We start from the raw sequence: 13,745 nt of genomic DNA, 5'->3' as shown, positions 1-13,745 counted from the left end.
GAGTGCTACTTTATTTGTTAATTATATATGGAGATGGCTACTCTTAGTAAGCACCTGTACACACCTGTTTTCTGTTTGGAAATGAAGGTCAGTTTTTAATATTTAAAAAAAAATTGCCGTTGTGAACAACAACCAAATATCCTGCAGGTTTGGATTTTTGGTGACCGATCTATAGCTGTATACGTCATAAGTCAACCATTATCACAATTCCGCCTATCAGTGTGTCTGGAAGCAGTGAGTGACAGTTCAGCTGTCCAATCTAGGAAAGGGGTGTACTCAGCTGTCAGTATGGTGATGGACATCTCAGACATACAATCGAATGCTGGGGTGTGCTGAACTTGTTGTGTTGAGTTCAGCCGTCCAATCAGGGCCATGTGTTTGCTATTCCAGTAATTACCTGGTTATTTAGCTTGCTCTCTGCCTCTAATTAGTGCCAATTGTAGCTTAGCTCAAATGGTGTGCATGCTCTGTGCTCCTAGTCTTGTTTTTTTCTTTGTTACCTGACCTTGGATTTGTCTTTGACCTTGCGTTTGCCTAGCCCTTTTATCGTGATCCGCTACCCTCTAGGAATTCTCACCCTGGACTGTGACCTGACTATGCCATCGTCTCGCCCCTCTGTCTATGATGTACCCTCCTGGTTTTTGACCTCTGACGTCTTGACTACCCAGCCTTGCTGCTTGTCTATGAGTAGTGACTAGTTTCACACCTATGAACCAACTTAGGATTTTTGGTTATGGCTTTTTGTCAAGAGGGGAGAGAATGGTGTTTAATCCCTTCGCCCCAAAGCCTGTTTTCACCTTTCTGACCAGGCCAACATTATGTTTGAAGTTACTTTGAATATGACTGAAAATACCCAAAAGTTACTTTTTAAAAGCTGCACCGCTCAAAATCACATTCAAGAAGTTTATTAACCCTTTAGGTGCTTGTAGTATGAACATGAAAAATATTTCAAATCCATATTGAAGAAAAATAGGAACCAGACATGTCAGCATTTGTAGGTATCTTACCTCAGTAGACTAGGGGTCATTAGTCCAGACATACTAAAACATAGCTTTAGGTTGAGTTTGCTAACAGTTTGAGGTTTAATCTTTATTACTGAAGGGAATTAGACTTTGTATACGTTGTGTTTGCCATTAGAGATCCGAGGTAGAACCAGAGACAGACGATTGCACAATATTGTAAATAAGGGCCCCGTCACACTAAGCGATGCAGCAGCGATCCCGACAACGATACGACCTGTCAGGGATCGTTGCTGCATCGCTAATACATCGCTGGTGAGCTGTCAAACAGGCAGGCTCACCAGCGATCAGGGGAGCAGCGATATCGTGGAAAGAATCGTTCCACGATGTCCTGCTCCCGTTACCAGCCTGCTGCAAGCAGGAGCAGGCTGGTAACTATGGTAAACATTGGGTTACTAAGTGCGCGTGTGCCCCTAGTAACCCGCTGTTTACCATGGATACCACTCTGCTACGGTGCGCGGGAGCCTCCGTGCACCGTAGCAGAGTGGTATCCATGGTAAACAGCGGGTTACTAAGTGCGCGCGTGCCCCTAGTAACCCGATGTTTACCATAGTTACCAGCCAGATCGTTGGTCCCGCTGGTCACACACAGCGATGTGTGCTGGCCAGCGGGAGGCCAACGACCAAAAAATGGTCCAGGACACTTTGCAGCGATCAGCGACCTCACAGCAGGGGCCTGATCGTTGCAAAGTGTCACACACAGCGACATCGCTGGTGAGGTCGCTGGTGAGTCACCAAAACCGTGACTCAGCAGCGATATCGCTAGCGATATCGCTATGTGAGACGGGGGCTTAAGACTACAGGCATATGGCTTAAGATAGAGAAGCTTATTGTACTACCAAAAATATAAGTGGCTATCTGAAACCCATTATGATGTATCCACCCTTTAATTAATATTCTGATTATATATTCTGTGTTAAGGTATACTTTATCTGTGAATGTATCTCACTGATACATAGCTTCTTAACACAATATACTGTCTGGGAAGAAAACCTTGTTCGGATATATAACCCAGTGTAGGATTTACTCTTCTTATATGTAAACATTATGACAGAAGTAGAATGGTCCGTGAACAGGTCTTGTCCGGTATTGTTTATCTGTGGTAGCTGGCCACTATCATGGGATTGGAATGTTGGACAACAACCTATGAGCTTTCACGCTTACATAATATTAGGTTGGTTAAGCCTTTTTCTAAAATATAAAAGCTGTTGAAGAATTCAGTTATGGCAGAAGCATTGTGGACCTGTGAAGAGGACGCTCTTCACAGTGTAGAACCTAGGACGCATTCTCTGCCCATCTCTGAACGCTTCTCCAGCTGAAGTTTCCAGACGGATGATGTACATGCTACTATGGAAATCTTTTTCTTTCTTCTAGCTAACAGTAAGTATGTAACCTTTATAAGTATTTAACCTTTGTACGTTAGAATCAACAAAAATGGACGCAATATCATAATATCATACTATTCCTTTGATTCTGTATTTTATCTTTCAAATTAACTGTTATAAATAAAATTGCATTATATTACAAGTGGTTGCCTTCTTTAAAGCCATATCCTAACCTTATTGCTAAAAACTTGGCAATACTGTGTTTCACAGCAATTAAAGCAATGTGGAAGAAAACACTGAACATTTTAATTTTTCCCACAACAATGTTCATTTAGCCTAAAATTTTGCATTTTTTACAAGCCTAACAAGAAAAAATGAACTATACAATTGTGCAATTTCTCCTAAGTACGACAATACCGCATATGTGAAGGAAAGCTACTGTTTGGGGGCATAGCAGGGTTCGGAAGGGAAGGAGCACCAATTGACTTTTTGAGCTCAAAATTGGCTTGAATAGATAAGATGCCATGTCGCCTTTGAAGAATCCCTGATGTACCTAAACAGTGAAAACTCCCCCACCCCACCCCCCACAAGTGACCCCATTGTGTTGTGGAAACTACACTCCTTAAGGAATTTATCTAGAGGCATAGTGAGCACCGTGAAAACACAGGTGCTTTACAGAATTTTATAATGTTGAGCTGTGAAAATTAAAAAAATACATTTTTCCCACAGAAAATGTTGCTTCAACCCCAAATTTTTCATTTTCACAAAGGTAACAGGAGAAAATGAACGATACACATTGTTGTGCAATTTGTCCTGAGTACACCAATACCCCATATGTGGTGGACAACTACTGTTTGGGCACACGGCAGGGCTCGGAAGGAAAGGAACGCTATTTGAATTCTGGAGCGTAATTTTGGCTAGAACAGATAGCACCCCTGACATGCCAAAACAGTACAACCCCCACAAGTGACCACATTTTGGAAACTACACCTCTTTAGGAACTCTTCTAGCAATGTAATGAGCATTTAGAATGCTCAGGCGATTCACAAAATTGTATAACAGACTGAGTCAATGGAAAATAACCATTTTTTCCACAAAAATTCTACTTTGGCCCCAAGTTTTCAATTTTCAAAAGAGATAATAGAAACTGGACAACAAAATGTTACTTAATTTCTTTTAAGTATGCCAATACCTCAAATGTGGTCGAAAACTGCTTTTGCGGCACAGTGCAAAGCTCAGAAATGAAGTAGCACCATATTATAGTGCACATTGTGCTGGAATTGTTTGAGGGTGCCATGTCACATTGGCAGAGGACATGAGGTGCCAGAACAGCAGAACCCCCTGTAAGAAGGTAACTAGTGAAATACTGGAGGGGATATATGTGTCACTCAGTATGTTAGCCTCAGTGATATGAACCTGAAACAAGGCTCTCGAATACAAAGTGCTGAGAGGGGTTAATCGGCCATATTAAGGGCTGGGTGTTTGTTAACAGCTGGAGAGTGGGTGGGAGGCTGTTCACCATATCTCCATACCAGGGTGTGGTCTAGAAGCTAAATGTGGAGCCTTTTGGATTTATTTAGTGTTTGGTGTATCTACAGATAAGAACTCCAGAGCTCTGCTCATGTTAAAGAGAACTGAACCTTGTTTTTTTCCGCTGAGCGGGCGGATTCCCGCAGCCACACAGACTGCACTGTATGCCATTTTGGTTTTCCTCTTATGCCAGAAGGGCCATGTTTGTTTATTTAATTTTGGACTGGTTAATGCAGTACGTTTTTTTTAATAAATCAGTTATAAACTTAAACAGAAAGTGTTCCTGTGACTACCTCTTTAAGCAGCCAAGTGAGTAAATCTACCACAATTGGTGTTGGAAGTGCCAGCAGCGTTCCCAGGGAACATGTGTGACTGCTACAGAGGTACTGCATATCCTGGGTGAAGGCAACCATAAGGCAGCAAACAACGTCAGACAGCATGGAGGACCTAATTAAACACCTGGTGCAAGCTCAGCAGCAGCATTAGCAACAGCTACAGCAGCAACAGCTGGCACAACAGGAAACAAGCTGCCTTTGCAACAGATTCAGCAACAGCAGCAACAGATTGAATTGCTCACAGGGGCAGTTCGTGACACGGTGGCAGCTCCGACACAAAGGTCAGCTGATGATTTTTCCATCCGAAAGGCGGTAAGGAGAGCCCTGCAGAAAATGACCCCGGGTGATGATAGAGAGGCCTTTTTAACTATTACCAGAACCATTGTATGCCAGAGCGATGGCAGCTGTAGCTGACTTGCGGAAATGGGCACTCACACAGCATACCTTGGCAAGTAGGTCTGACAAATCTGGGTAGGCTTTCAGAAACCGCTGAACCACTAATATGAGCTAGCATGTGAGCCAAGCATGGTATGCGTGTGAGCTTGCCAAGCTTCACAGCCGTCACCAGGTTATGGCCATTATCACACACTACCATACCCGGTTGTAGGTTCAGCGGTGAGAGACACAGATCTGTCTGGTCTATTAATTCCTTTCAACAACTCTGCGGCTGTGTGCGGTTTGTCTCCTAGACAAATTAGCTTCAGCCTGTTGCCGCTTCGCTAAGGCAGTGCTGCAGAGCTTCCAGCTTCTGGCTGATGTGGATGACGTGCTCTGAGATGATAAATCGGAGATGGATGATGATGAGGAGCATGGGGGGGTGCAGGAAGTGCTGTAGGAGGTGGAGGAAACCCTGACAGAAGTAGGGTCATCAATCCTTGGTGTCGGTAGCACATGTGCCGTGCCAGGATGGGACTCGACACCGGCCTCCACAAGGTTCACCTAGTGTGCCGTCAAGGAACTGTAACATCCCTGGCCACAAGCGCTTGTCCACATATTGGTCATTAAGTGGACAATCCCATTAACTGCGTTGATAAGGGCACGGGCGAGGTTCCTGGACACGTGCTGGTACAAGGTGGGGATGCCACACCGGGAGAAATAGTGGTGGCTGGGGTCCGAGTACCAAGGGACGCCTGCCGCAATGAGTGTGCGGAAATCTTCGGTGTCATAGGAAGCAGCCTTCAAATGTGCCCGTTTAGCATTTGGGCCTGTGGGTGGGTGGCTGGGAACTTTCTTGTTTGTTCCAAGGCCTGGGGTAGGGACAGCTGAACGCGGTGATGGGACATTGATTTTCAAGTTCTTGATGGTGCCACAGAATGTGCAAGGACAGGTGCAGGGTGGGAGGCATCTGTGCCAGTATCATGGACAGGGGATTGGCAAGCACCTAGTACAGGAGAAGAGGCAGTGGTGTCACCCACTAACACCAATTTTAGACCCAAACATTCAGCCCACCGTGTTGGGTGATTAGATGACATATGGGTGATCATGCTGGTGGTGGTTAGGCTCTTAGTGGTCAGGCCTCTGCTGATCTTGGCATGGCACAGGTTGCAAATGACCATTTTTTTGGTCTCAGAACTCTCGTTAAAAAAGTACCAGACTGGGGAAGACCTAACTCTTTGACGGAGAAATTCACGAGTGTCTGTGCTCTGTTGCTCTGTGGAACAGTTGCCCACTATCTCCCTTTGGTCACCCCACTGCCTCTTCCTGCCTGTTTCAGTGCTTCCAATCCCTCTACCGCAGCACTGCTGGCCTCGCTCTGCATGCCAGGTTCCCAGGTTGGGTCAGTGACTACGTCATCCACTACCTCGTCTTCCACCGCAGCATCCTGGTCCTCTTGACTTGGTGACTTAACAACAATATGACTTATCAGTAACTGTGTTTCATCATCATCTACCTCTTTAGACAAAATTTGCCGTTCCCCACCATCATCTTCTTGTGACCATGGCTGATTTAAATTTTGTGCATCACTAAACACCATATCCAACTGTCCCCCTGGGAACATGCAGGACGAGAGACTACAATCAAGAAATGATGTAAAGAGCTCCTCGGAGTATCCTAGGGTGGGATCATTGGTCTCCTGGGACTCTACATGGTTGGAGGAAGGAGGATCAGGGTGAGGATTAAGTGATCTAGACTGTTGGACCTTTTGGAAGACTGGATGGTGCTGGCAATCATGCTGGAAGCATTATCTGCTATCCAACTGTTCGCACTGCTGTGGCTTCAGAAGTGATGTCCCGTGCCTCCCTGCAAAGTAGGACAGGAAGCTATGTCTCGTGGCAGGGTGTGTTTCTTGTGCTCCAACAACAGGCACAGTCACATCTGCCCCATGTCTGCATGCACCATCATTAGAACTTCCCCATCCCTTAACACCCGCCTTACACATTTTCTAATTGCTAGGTCTCTGGAAACCAAGTCTCCTTGATTAATTGAAAATATTTTTTTTTAATAAAAAAAATTTGGTCACCTGCAGCAGGCAAAGTCATTTTTTTTTATTTATTTTTTTTAGGTTAATACCACCGTAATTTCGCACAAAGTACGTTAAACTGAATGGATGACAAATTCAATAAAGTACATTTTTTGGAAGTTTTTTTTTTAAGGTTAATACCACCGTAATTTCACACAAAGCACGTTAAACTATATGGATGACAATACAGTCAATTTTTTCACCACAAAAATTGGGGTCCCATGCAGCAAAAATATATTTAGCAACAAACTGCAAAGCTCTAAGCCCTGCCTAGAGGCTGTATTCAGCCTCTCTCCATGTTCCATCAGCTGTCCCTAGGCTAAATTCAGAATGTATCGCATAGAAACAGCAAAGCACAAGATTAGCCCTTAAAAGGACTTTTTGGATGATGGTTCAGCAACAGTATCACCACTAGAGGACTCTGATTCCTCAAACTGTGCACACAGGCCTGGACAACTACTCTCTCCCTCCAATCAGAACTGTCCCTGAGCTGTGCAATGGCATCAGTGTGCCGAGCGTGGCAGCGCCGATCCTTTTATAACCTCTGATGAGGTAATGCGGCCAGCCAATCACAGTAATGCCATTACCAAGATGGCTACAGTATTACATGATTGGTAGGCAATCCCCTCCATGAAAAAGTCTTGGACAGAAGAAGATTGGTTGCAGAACAAATAAATCCGAACATCTCCTGTTAGGAGATTCCACTGGTGTAGCCAGGAACTTAAGAGCTCAGCCTTACTCTTGGGCAGATCCAAATCTCTAACAAGATCATTCAGTTCACTTTGTGTTATATGTTGTGGTTCAGTTGAGGTTGCTGACAGAAAGTCTGGGTCCTGAGAAGAAGGAAGATGCTTCATAACACCAAGCGCCCTCTTCTTCCTCACTTGACTCGAAAATTTTTCTGGTGCTTTTGGAACCAGCAGTTCTTCTCTATGCAGTAGTGGGTGTATTGCAGGTGGAATGTTTGGATACTGTAGAGTCCACTTCTTTGAAACGGTTTTCCTAATGGGGGGGGCACCAAGCAGCAATTGGTAGTGTGATCGGTTGGCTCTCTTCAAATCATTGGGACTGCAAAAGGCATAGATTGCCCCTTCTCATGCAACCACAAGGTAAGATGTGATGCACATCTATTTCAGGTGTGGACCACAACTCTTGTCCTGTTCTCCTATTCTGCAGCCGAAATAAAGGTTGTAGGTTTTCCTTATCATGGAAGTCAAGTTTTACCTTTGTGATGCAAAAGTGAATTCTTTGTATATGTAGCAAAAACTATCCACTTTGTTGATACAAGAATGAGGCATATCGGGAAAAAACCATATAGAAACTAAGCTAAGAAATCCTAAAACCATATACATTACACAGAGAGAATTTATAAAAGTAGGTGATGCAACTCCAACTAAGATTACATCATCGGAGCTGAGTTGGCGTTTTTTGATTGGTCACCCTAAGATGATAAAATACTGAAGGCTCAGTAGACTAAATGGATAATGTAATAGACAAGCTACTAACAATGCAATAATCATGATAAAAGAGATGCAATTTTTGCTATAAGCCTGCATGAAAGGTGTCATAAGTAATTACAACCTCCTCTGGATCTTGAAAATTAGAGCCAATCAGAAAATTTAAGCATCATAGCTAAGAGATTGTCTGCAAGACAAGCACGATAGGCCTTGCTTTTATCTAGATTTAATTTTATAATTTTCGATAGGCCTGGGTCACAAAACGGCAAGGCTGATGCTCTGCCCAAGATATTTGTTGAACCTAGGGATGGATGGTGGCTCAGTGGTTAACAGGGCAGCCTTGCAGTGGTGGGGTCCTTTGTTCAAATCCCACCAAGGACAACATCTGCAAGGAGCTTGTATGTTCCCCCCCGTGTTTGTGTGGGTTTCTTCCCAGTACTCTGGTTTCCTCCCACACTCCAAAGACATACTGATAGGGAATTTAGATTGTGAGTCCCATTGGTTACAGTGATGATAATATCAGTAAAGCACTGTGGAATTAATGGTGCTATATAAGTGAGTAAAATAAATAAATAACTTCAGGAGAGGTCTAACACTGACTATACCATCCTATGCCCTAAAAATTTCTTGGGAATACTGGACTCTACAGAATTTTTAACAGAGATTAAAGATGGATACCAAACTGGCTCTTTTCTTAACCATCCTTCTGTTATGCTCCTAGGTGGCGCACGAGGTTCGTGGACCCACTGTGCTATGAGCCGGACTTACTCTGGAGGAGCAGAACTAAACAGCTCCATTGATGTTCACTGGAGCTTCTAGTGGTAATTCTGGCTTGTGTGGCAGGTAGCTGCCTGGTGCCACTCCAGGGTGGCGTCCAGCTGTAGCTGCTGACCCCAAAGGGCAGAGGATATACTTCCGATTCTCAATTGGGCAGGACGGCCACTTGGGACAAGTTAAGACTGTGCTGGTAGGATGGCCACTGGGACAGGTTCACACTGTGCAGGCAGGAATGCCACTGGGACAGGTACTGACCATGCCGACAGGACGTCCACAGGAACAGGTTCAGACACACTGGTCTCAGGATAGCTGACAGGTACCGCATATGCAGCTACGGGGTACAAGTACCGCAGATGCGGTTATGGGCTACAGACACCGCTGAAGCGGTCACAGGATACGGGATACTAAACAATTAGGGACATGGGACCTGGCAACATATGTGGCGCCCTACTCCGCACGGGTGCCACAGAACCCAGTAGGGTGCATGGATGGAATTCTCCACAAGAGGTCCTCACACATTCACACACCTCCACACACCTCCACCCTACCACCTCAGACCACCAGAGGGAGCCCTGATAGGGATATATATAGGGAGGGTGGAGCCAGGCAGCTCAGTTAGTTAGTTTAGTGTTCAGTCAGACTGAGAGAGAGTCTGAGAGCGTGCTGACGCTGAGAACAGCGAAGACGCATCTCGTCTGCTGGTGCCGTAATGAGGGCCCTGAGTGTGGCTGACCGCAAAGAGGAAAGGAGAGAGGAGTTGAAGGGGGCAGAGGAGCGTACCAGGCTCACCCCGAAATATACACCGGACACCGGGTCCACGACTACAGGGACCCTTTACACCCAGTAGGGACCACCGGATACCTGGAGGACTACAAGTCCCAGGCAGACCAACGCTGACTATTGTAACAGGGCTAGGAGTCACGGAGACCCCAGCGTCCAGGGAGATCTCCAGAAGAAAGCCCTACCACCAGACGCTTAGCAAGTGAAAGCAATGGATCAGGAGGCCCTATACCCACTCACTGGGGAGAGTCCAGAAGTGCACCCTGCGTACCGAGTACCCTGGACCATACCTGGATCTACATCAGTAAAGGTACCGAAGCGAACCCCTGTGTGAGTGTCCGTCATTTCTTCCTGAACCGCCCTGGCCGTCTCTCCCCTGTACCACCATCCATTTCCCCACGCTACCCTGAGGCCTGCTCCACCTGTGGGGAGCCGTTCCATCATAAGCTGCGCTAACATCTGCCTCAGAGGACTGCTCCGCAGCGGCGGCTCCCTTTAGCCGCACTCCACAGGTGGCATCATGAACACTTTCCAAATCCCCTATAAAGAAATCCCCTTTTGTTGACCGCCCTGGGCCATCCAGAGGCCCGGCTGCCGAGTACCCCACGGCCCTGGGGGCGCGTCATCTCTGGCGTCATGAACAGGATTCCGTGCCCGTTGCCACCGGGTACTGTGCGCCTTAAAAGACTGTAATACTCACTGTGGTGAAGGTTTCCCGCCATTCCTGAGATTTCCCGCCATTGTCTGCCATTTTCCTGTCGCCGTGCGGGAAGAAGAGGGGCGTAACCGTGGGAATCAGAGAGGCGTAACCGCTGGAAGCGCGCGAAGCCTAGGATACGCCCTGCCCCTGACGCAGCACCAGGAAGCGTCAGGTCCTGGAAGGAGTCCAGAGGACGCTCTGACATCAGACGCGAGCGACGCAAGGTCCTGGAAGAAGACCGTCGCCCGCGGAGCTGCGGCCTACCTGATAAGGAGTGAAGAAGGTAGGCTACGGTTTACTAGGGGGGCGCAACCATGGCCGACGACCAGCAAGCCGCCAGAGCACCGGTTAACGCTCCTGATGCCCAACTTGCGCCCGGCGCTGCACAGGCCGGAGCGGCCGCTCCACCAGCAGGGGTCGTGACTCCGTTAATACCCATGACCCTGCCGTATATCCCTGGAGCGAAATGGCTTCCCCAGTATAATGGCAAACCAGACACCCTGTCGGGATTCAAGAGAAAAATATGTGGTGTACTGGACATGTATTCTATGACTGGTAAGCAGAGAGCCGCTGTTGTGCTGGGACAATTGACTGGTGCCACAGAGCGGGAAGTTGAAACCTGGCCAGCCGCAGACCAGGAATCAATATCCACTATCTTTAAGAGACTGCAAACTGTGTTTGAAAACCACACTGAGACAGATCTCCAGATGAGGTTCTACCACTGTGGCCAGCAACCTGAGGACAGTATCCGGGACTACGCCTGGCGCTTACAGGAAGCCCTGCGGTCCCTGAAACAGGTTAGTCCTGCCAGCATACAAGATGAAAATAAAATGCTGACGGAACAGTTCATCCGGGGGTTGAGGTCCCAGGAGGAGAGCAGAACTGTACAGTGCTGGGCATTAGATCATCCAGACGCCACCTTTGACACCCTCAAGGACATGGCTATTAAGGGTCTACAGCCCCTGGAAACATCAGGGACTGCTATCCAGCGCTACGAGGGTGGGGCCACCCCAGTGCCCGCAGCACCCACTGCTCCTTCATTGACGGCTGAAACAAAGATGCAAACAGTGCCCCCTAGCGAGCTGAACAGCCTGCGCTCTGAAGTGCGTCAGCTAAGTAAAACCCTGGCCACTGTCCTGAGCACCTTGCAGCTACAGGAGGAGCCCGAGTTGGAAGGAAGGATTCTAGTCGCTGACAGCCCTGAGGATGTCCCCTGGATGAGGAGAAGAAGGAAGACAACACCACCCCGTAGGAGGACAACGCCACCCCGGAGGAGGACAACGCCACCCCGTGGGAGGACCGACGACTAACGTTGCCCTCCAGGAGACTTCATCTGCTACCGTTGCCACAAGGCAGGCCACACAGCGCGGAACTGTCCTTTAAACGAGCAAACCCTGGGGCCGAGGGCCGACACCCAGGAGTAACTCAACCAGGCCCATCAAGCTGGTACCACCGGTTCGTAGGAGGAAGGCCTTTCCTGTCCACCGTGCTGGACGGCATTGCTACTCCTGCATTACTGGACACCGGCTCACAGGTAACCATCATACCTGATGTCCTCTACAAAAGGTACTGGTCCGCAGATGAACTCCGCCCGCCAGCCCCGAACCTCTCTGTGTATGCCTCTAACGGCCTTCCTCTTAACCTAGTAGGGGTTAAGGACGTGACAGTGAAGGTGGGGAGAGTGGAACTAAAGGACCAAGGACTAATTGTCATAGCGTCTAACCCTGGTGACACAGACTTGTATATGATACTTGGTACGAATATTGTTGGTAACTGTTTGGGAGAAGTGTTGTTTTTGCTCCAACAGATTGCTGACACTGCCAAACCAGGGCAGAGGAAGGTGCTCCAGAGAGAGATTCGAGCCCTCCTGTACCAGCAACAGGTAAAGTTAACAGATGGTGAGATTGGTAATGTACGGTTGACAGACCCGATACCCATTGTGATTCCCCCAATGAGTGAGATGCTGATTTGGTGTAGGGCAGCAATAGGTCTCAAGGGACAGAACTACCAGGCGGTAGTGGAGCCCATTAGCTCGGAGCACAGACCTACACTCTTAACTGCTAGAGGGGTAGTTGATGTACGCAATGGGAGGGTACCCATACGTCTCCTAAATTGTGGGGAGGAGGAAGTTAAATTACCAATATACGCCACTGTTGCCAGGTTGTGTACTGTGAATGATGACGCCATACACACAGTAGAGTCTTTAACCTCATCAGACACAGTGGAGGGTAATGACTCAGAAATCCAGGTGGGGGATTGGTGTCAACAGCTCCATGTTGGGACGCCACTCCTGGCCATCAAAAACAAGGTGTACACAGGGTGGTCCAGGAATATGAACAGGTATTCAGCAAACAGCCACTTGATTTTGGGAGGATTAAAGGGGTACAACACCATATACCCACAGGTGACCATCCACCCATCAAAGAACATTACAGGCCCATACCACCAGCACACTACCAGAAAGCGAAGGAAATGTTGCATGACATGAAGAACGCAGGGGTAATAAGAGATAGCTATAGCCCCTGGGCAGCTCCCCTGGTCCTGGTCAGGAAAAAGGATGGAAGCATGAGGATGTGTGTAGATTACAGACAGGTAAACTGCATAACACATAAAGATGCATACCCTTTACCCCGTATAGAGGAATCCCTGGCTGCATTAAAGTCTGCAAATTACTTCTCCACCCTTGACCTCACTAGTGGGTACTGGCAAGTAGCAGTTGCTGAGGAGGACCGGGAGAAGATGGCCTTCACTACCCCGATGGGGCTCTGCGAGTTCAACAGTATGCCATTTGGACTCTGCAACGCCCCGGGAACGTTCCAGAGATTGATGGAGTGCTGTTTGGGACACCGTAACTTCGAGACCGTGCTGCTATACCTGGATGACGTGATAGTGTACTCCAAGACGTATGAGGACCATTTGAAGCACCTGGCGGAGGTATTTGAAGCATTGTCCCGGTATGGGATGAAATTGAAGCCTTCCAAGTGCCACCTGCTCAAAAAGAAGATTCAGTACCTGGGGCACATCGTCAGTCCAGAAGGAATAGCACCAGACCCGGAGAAGGTCACTGCTATCCAGAAATGGCCGGAACCAAAGAATCTCAAGGAGGTACGTCAGTTCCTGGGACTGGTCGGGTATTACCGGAGATTTGTAAAGGACTACACAAATAAGGCAGCGCCTTTGCAAGATCTCCTGGTAGGACAGTCCAACAGAGGCAAAAACACCCCCTTCCAGTGGGGTAAAGAGCAGGCTGATTCCTTTGCAGTGATAAAAGGGATCCTGACTGGTGAAGAAATCCTGGCCTACCCTACCCTGACTACAGCCAACCATTCCTGCTGTACACTGATGCCAGCAACGAGGGACTA

This window comes from Phyllobates terribilis, unplaced genomic scaffold, assembly GCF_046119375.1.
Source record: "Phyllobates terribilis strain yellow unplaced genomic scaffold, ASM4611937v1 Scaffold_3__8_contigs__length_932513732, whole genome shotgun sequence".
Classification (NCBI taxonomy): Eukaryota; Metazoa; Chordata; class Amphibia; order Anura; family Dendrobatidae; genus Phyllobates; species Phyllobates terribilis.
This window is presented reverse-complemented; position numbering follows the sequence as displayed.